The sequence below is a fragment of the Enhydra lutris genome, unplaced genomic scaffold, assembly GCF_002288905.1.
Source record: "Enhydra lutris kenyoni isolate GAN:26980312 unplaced genomic scaffold, ASM228890v2 scaffoldscaffold12, whole genome shotgun sequence".
NCBI classification, from domain to species: domain Eukaryota; kingdom Metazoa; phylum Chordata; class Mammalia; order Carnivora; family Mustelidae; genus Enhydra; species Enhydra lutris.
In genome coordinates, this window is record NW_019154096.1 from 1,392,283 (window position 1) to 1,399,868 (window position 7,586).

Sequence of the window (7,586 nt, forward strand, 5' to 3'; positions counted from 1 at the left end):
ATGGTATTTTCACCATATGCTCTTTCATCTGATGAGGGATATCATTACAGTAGAGTGATGAATTCTGTTCCTCAATTCAATCATTGTTTGAGGCAAGGACTCTATTCCACCCCACAGTTTCTAAGAGTGATTTAAATGAATAAGTTTTTTTAAAAGATTTTATTTATTTATTTGACAGAGAGAGATCACAAGTAGGCAGAGAGGCAGGCAGAGAGGCAGGCAGAGAGAGAAGGGGAAGCAGGATCCCCCCTGAGCACAGAGCCCTATTCGGGGCTCTATCCCAGGACCCTGAGATTATGACCCAAGGAAAGGCAGAGGCTTAACCCACTGAAGCACCCAGGCACCCTGGGTAAGTTGTTTTTTAAAGGCTATCCTCCCTCCTTCACCCTACCCCCTTTAGTCCCCAGTATTAATACTTTGATTCATTCCATGTGTACTTTATGCCAGGCTAGGCATATAGTGGTGAACATGGAACCTACATTCCACCAGGAAGAGACAAGCAGTAAACAAATTGAAAACCAGAAAAGCATCAAGTAATGTGGTAAGTACTATAATGACACTACTACAAAGCCATATGTTAGGGGGGACTAAGAAAAGGCATCATTAGTTTGAGTGGTTGGAGAAGGACCCTCTGAGGAGGCGACATTTGAGCAGAGACCTGAATGAAAAGTCTTGACAAAATGGAGATCACCTCAGATAGGACTGATCTTGAACTTCACTCCACTCTGGTCACAACAGATCATCTTTCTATCCATCAAACAGACCAAGCTTGTATTTTCTCCATGGCATTTATGACTATCTAGATCAATCTGATTTGCTTGCCTATTTATTTCTTGTGTCCCCTCTCTTGAATACTGTCTTCATACAGGCTGAAATGAAATCTGCTCCTCAGATGGTGGAAGCTGGGCAAGTGTGCAAATAGAGACCCACCTACCATTGGTCTAAATATTTATTTTTTAAAAGATTTTATTTATTTATTTACTTGACAGAGAGAGAGAGAGAGCAAACGAGCACACAAGCAGGGGGAGTGGCAGGCAGAGAAAGAGGGAGAAGCAGACTCCCCTGATGAGCAAGAAGCCCCATGTGGGGCTTGATCCAGGACCCTGGGATCATGACCCGAGCCAAAGTGAGATGCTCAGCTGACTGAGCCATCCAGGTGCCCCTAATTATTTAAAAGTTAGGGGCACCTGGGTGGCTCAGTGGATTAAAGCCTCTGCCTTCGGCTCAGGTCATGATCCCAGGGTCCTGGGATCGAGCCCCACATCAGGCTCTCAGCAGGGAGCCTGCTTCCCCCCTCTCTCTCTGCCTGCCTCTCTGCCTACTTGTGATCTCCTAGGATGGAGCCCCCTCTTGTGCTCCCTGCTCAGTGGGCAGTATACTTGTGCCTCTCTCTCCCTCTTCCCCTTCCCCTGCTCATGTTCTCTCTTCCTCTCTCTCTCTCTCTCTCTCTCTCTCTCTCTCTGACAAATAAATAAATAATTAAATAGAAAAATTTTTTGCACAAAAAATTGTGATTTGAATATTCAGAAGCTTGTCATTCAATGTCCCTCTAGTTGCCAATGTATAGAATCTGTATTACCCTTCATTCATGTTACATTTATTTCTACCTTTTTTCAAATTTATGTGTCATATGAATTATTTAATACTGTAAACAGTCTTGAGCTACCATATCCAATTGTTGAGAATACTTTGCTGGTTCATGAGTACATCCAGACCCATGAAGTGGAAAACAAAAGGAAACAACAAGGTACGTTTGGAACTACTTAGAAATAACACTTCATTATGCAGAAGTCTATTATATTCATGCAGTCTGGAAGGAAGAACATGACAAGCTAATTACTTTGTCTTTTCTTTCTTGCCTAAGCCCTTTTACATACAAATCTTCCTTACACTCTGACACAGGGTCCAGAAGCAGTACAACTCATAAGTCTTCCCTGCATTCAAACAGAGTTTTCTTTTAGTTGGGGGACACAGGACAAAAGACCTGTTTCCCTGTCGCTTAAACACACAAATCAGAGATTGGATTTTTAAGCTCACAGGTTATGCCACAGCAGAGCTAAAGGCAGATTTTGAGAGACAGCCTCCCACATTTAAAAAAAAAAGATTTTTATTTACTTATTTGACAGAGAGAGAGAGAGAGAGAGAAAGAGAGAGAGAGAAAGACAATGAGAGAGGGAATACAAGCAGGGGGAGTGGGAGAGGGACAAACAGTCTTCCCGCTGAACAGGGAGCCTGATGCAGGACTCAATTCCAGGATCCTAGGATCATGACCTGAGCCGAAGGCAGCCGTTTAATGACTGAGCCACCCAGGCGTCCCAGCCTCCCACATTTTTTAAAAAATTTTATTTATTTATTTGACACACAGAGGAAGAGAGATCACAAGTAGGCAGAAAGGCAGGCAGAGAGAGAGGGGGGAAGCAGGCTCCCTGCTGAGCAGAGAGCCCTATGAGGGGCTTGATCCCAGGACCCTAAGATCATGACCTGAGCAGAAGGCAGAGGCTTAACCCCCTGAGCCACCCAGGCACCCCACCTCCCACATTTTAAAGCAAATTTTAAAAATGTGTTTGTGATATGTAGGGAGCAAATCTTACCCCAGCCCAAGGGTGGTCTTGAAATTAGGGCTTTCTCATGCTTACTTCTAAATCCCTGCTGTGAAGTAACATGCCTGGAGTGTGGTTGACAGTAAATATTTATTGGCTGAACATATATGTGTAAACTTTCTCTGTATATATCTCCTTCCTGTTCAAGAAATGTATATCAAATGTAAGTAAATGAAAGTAGTATTGTTATAGGAATGACTTAAAAATATTCTTAAAGTAATAAAAGTAAGTTATTCAGAAGCTTCCAATTTTTTTTGTTTGTACATTATTTGCATCATATATCACAACACATGGGACACTATCTACCTGAAAATATATCCATTGGTGAGAAATGAAATAAGGTGTATGTAATGAGCAATGTCAATTCAGCATGTGAAATTTACACTTTAGTCTAGTGGCGACAAATACATGATTAGTTCAATAAACCGAGAAGTTAAATATTTGTTCTTCATATTTTGTCCCAGGCAAGGTTATTACATTGTTATTAATTTGAATACTTGTGGTCCTGTCACTGGAAATGGCAATTATTTTTCTGGTTATTTTGAAATGCAGTCGAGGAGAACCGGGAATATAAAGGGAAAAAAAAAAAAAAAAAAAAAGGATTTGGCAAGCAATTAGAATAAGTACCTGATATAGCTCTAGGAACCAGCAGATGGCACTGAAGCATTTTCCTGACCCCAGAAGGCATTAAACAGTATCCCCAGGAAACGTGAAGCAGCAGCTTTCGAACTTTTTAAATTTGAAAATTGTATAAAATTATATAAACATTGGTTCATGTAATTTTCGATATATTATTAAAGGCAATAAAAGGAAGGCCTTTAAACATTTAGAGACCCACAGGATTTGAAAACGTTTAGATTTTCGTAGTAAATGAGAATTACGCGGTCATCTGTTTAACAAACACACGAAACTGTAGGTATGGGTGTCTTGAATCCCTTTCTCCCACCCCACCACATTCTAAGTTAATTTCCATTGAATGTTTGCTAGGGGGAGATTTTTGTGTTGAATAGGGTCCCAGAGAAGTAGAGAACTGGGTGGTGAAGTAGAGACCTAGGAAAACCAGCAAGGCGAAATTAATAGAAACATAATGACAAAGAGTTATGGGAAAATCCAGGAAAGTTTAGATGATTGGTATGAAGGGGAAGGATTCAGCTCTCTGTGAGTTGGCTTTGGAGAATTAGGGGGTAGAGAAGAGGTTGGGCGATAAATTGAAGAAAAGAGCAGCTCCGTGTGTGAGATGGTATTGGATAGGAAGTAACCAGAGAAAAAAATTTTAGACGTTTTCTTTGTGTTATTCTCCTTTTGGTATTCTTCTTTTTTTGGCTGGGTCAAGTATACTTTATTGATGGTACATGACAAGGTAGGGCTCTCTGAGACCTCACCCCTTCCCTTCTTCAGGGGTCTGGGAAGAAAACTGTGTAGTAGAGGTCAGGAGATTCTCAGCATGTTGGGGGTGAGTTGGGGTGAGAACTCTACAGCAGCTGAGGGCCCCTCTCTTCCTCTTGCTCTCACTGGGGCTGGTAGTCCAGGAGGCTATTACTCCTTGGAGGCCACGTGAAACAGAAGGTCTACTACCCTGTTGCTGTAGCCAAAGTAATTGTCCTACCGGGAAACAAGCTTGACACAGTGGTCGCTGAGAGCAATGCCAGACCCAGCACCAAAGGTGGAAGAGTAGGGGGCCCCTCTTGAAGTCACAGGAGACAAGCCTGGTCCTCAATGGAGCCCAGCATGCCCTCAAGGGGACTGTCTGATGCCTGCTTCACCACCTTCTTTATGTCATCATACATGGCAGCTTTATCCAGGCGGCAGGTCAGATCCACCACTGACAGGTCAGGGGTGGGGACACAAGGACCATGCCAGTGAGCTTCCCATTCAGCTTACAGATTACCTCATCTACCTCCTTGGTGTCAGTAGAAACAGGGACGATGCTCTGGACAGCCCCTTGAACTTCCCAGAGGGGCCATCCATGGTCATCTGAGTGTCAGTGATGGCATGGACTGTGGTCATGAGTCCTTCCATGATGCTAAAATTGTCATGGATGACCTTGGCCAGAGGGGCCAAGGAGTTGGTGATGCAGGAGACATTGCTAACGACCTTGAGGGAGTTGTCATACTTCTCATGGTTCACGCCCATCACAAACATGCGGGCATCAGTAGAAGGGGCAGAGATGATGACCCTGTTGGCCCCACCCTTCAAGTGAGGCCCAGCCTTCTCCATGGTGGTAAAGACCACAGTGGACTCCACAAAACACTGAGCACCAGTATCACTCCATTTGATGTCAGCAAGATCTCACTCCTAGGAGTTGGAGTTGGAGTTTCTGTTGAGGACAAGTTTCCCCGTTCGCAGCCTTGACTGTGCCATTGAACTTGCCATGGGTGGAATCATACTGGAATATGTTGAGGTCAATGAAGGGGTTATTGGTGGACAATATCCACTTTAGCCTGAATAAAAAGCAGCCCTGACGACATGGTGTTCAACATAGCCAAATCCGTTTAATCCAACCCTCACCATCGTGTCTCGGGGAGGTGGCTGGCACTGCACCAGAAGATGCCCCTATTTGTCCAATGGAGAGGAGCAGAGAGCCTCCCTTTGGTATTCTTTTTTTTTTTTAAAGACTTTATTTATTTATTGGACACAGAGAGAGAGAGATCACAAGTAGACAGAGAGGCAGGCAGAGAGAGAAGAGGAAGCAGGCTCCCTGCTGAGCAGAGAGCCTGATGCAGGGCTCAATCCCAGGACCCCAAGATCATGACCTGAGTGGAAGGCAGAGGCTTTAACCCACTGAGCCACCCAGGCGCCCCTCCTCCCTTTGGTATTCTTAAAAGACTTCTCTGAAGATTTCAGCTTATTTTCAGTTCTATATGGGAGCCGGACTAATACTTTTTTGTAGTATAACTATGCTATATCTAGTTTCAAGACTCAATAAACCAGTTTAGTTTAACGTGGGTTATTTAAGTATTGCAAATAAAGAAGTGAAAATACCATTATTTCCCAGTAATATGATTAAATACTTAGAGAAGCCAAGGACTCAGTTCTAGAGACACATGGATATAGTATGGAATATAGGAAACTAAATAGGCACGGGTATAAGCACACAGACACACACGACATGCATGTGATGTCCGTAGGTTGGTTTTTTTTTTTTTAAGATTTTATATATTTGACAGAGCGAGAAATCGCAAGTAGGCCAAGAGGCAGGCAGAGAGAGAGAAGGGGAAGCAGGAGGCTCCCTGCTGAGCAGAGAGCCGGACGACGCAGGGCTTGATCCCAGGACCCTGAGATCGTGACCTGAGCCGAAGGCAGAGGCCCAACCTACTGAGCCACCCAGGCACTCCTGTCCATAGCTTTTTATCTGTAATTGTAGGAAAGCAAACTGACAAAATAAAGGCCCATTTCCAGTAACTACACAGAAACACTAAGTACTTGAGAGAGAAATATATAAGATCTTTGTGAAGAAACAATAAAAACTTCTGAAAAATTAACTCATTTGAGTGAGTAGTAAAGATTGATAGGTATATTACACTCCTGGATAAGAAGACAAATATTATATAAAATGTCTATGTGTCATCTCCAAGTTAATTTACATATATAATTTAGTCTTAAGAAAAATCCCAGAATGGTTTTAAAGATTTGACAAAATGTTTCCCGAATGGATGTAAAAGAATAAGTATAACAGAATACATTTAAAAAATTCTCAGAGGGTGGGGCGCCTGGGTGGCTCAGTGGGTTAAAGCCTCTGCCTTCGGCTCAGGTCATGATCCCGGGGTCCTGGGATTGAGCCCCACATCAGGCTCTCTGCTTGGCAGGGAGCCTGCTTCCTCCTCTCTCTCTCTCTGCCTGCCTCTCTGCCTACTTGTGATCTCTGTCTGTCAAATAAATAAATAAGATCTTTAAAAAAAAAAAAACTTAAAAAAATAAAATAAAAATTCTCAGAGGGAAATTTAATGGAAGAATATAATAAGGTAGGTTAACGTTATCAGGTATTAAAAATATATGACAAAGAAGCTCCAGGTAAAAGAGTATAGCTCTGGGGCAAAAAATGAGTAATAGATCCACAGTACCAAAGAGCTAATGCAGAAATGTACCCCAATATATAGCACAAGGTAAATATTAAAGACAAGGAAGAAAATATTCACTAGAGTTGATGTTAGGGTAGGTAATTTGGGTGGAGTAAAAAAAATCAAAATAGATATTCACCTCAATCCATACACAAGAATTAATTGCAGAATACCTAAAGAAATCATAGTTCTGAACAGAATGGAGTAATCAGGGACTATAGTAACACTCCCACTGGAAACAACCAAAGCATGGACAAAATGTAAGAAACAATGTGTTTTTTTTTTAATTTTTATTTATTTTTTTTTAATTTCTTTTCAGTGTTCCAGAATGCATTGTTTATGCACCACACCCAGTGCTCCAAGCAAAACAATGGTTTTTAAAACACTGTGCATCAGGCAACTAAGTTACCAGTGATCTCAGAGAGACGTGATAAAAAAGAAGTGGCCCCATCGTTGTCCCAGTGTACCATCTTGGGAGAGTTTCCTGGCTAGAGACTGAGGACAGGAAACCTGGGAGGTGAAACCCAGGCGAGCACAGTGGATTCTCTGAGTTGAAGATGAGAAGCTAATAGTCTGGGAGAGCAAGGTGGCTAAAGTTTACTGACGAAGAGAGACCCTCAGAGAGAGAGAAGAGAGAGAGAGAGTGAGAGAGCTGTGGAGATCTGCAGGGATTCCCCGTTGAGTACTGGTCAGAGTTTGCTAGTTTGCTAAAGATGAAGAAAGAACCATCTGAAGGGATTAGAGGGAACACTGCCCACATTCACACAGCACCAAGAATAGAGCCTATTCCTCCCAGTGAGATGAAAGCCCCGTGACTGGGTAGAGTACACAGGAGAGTCTTGCCTCAGAAGTGGCGTAATTGGAGCAGCTGGCTGGACGTAAGCACTGCCCAGCGCCACCCAACACAGCAAGACATGACAGAGAGAAC

General features: G+C 42.8%; 1 pseudogene; it reads right to left on the bottom strand.

Annotated features, from left to right (window-relative positions):
- Nucleotides 1-4,136: 4,136 nt before the first annotated feature.
- LOC111145311 lies at nucleotides 4,137-5,111 on the bottom strand (annotated as a pseudogene).
- Nucleotides 5,112-7,586: the final 2,475 nt, after the last annotated feature.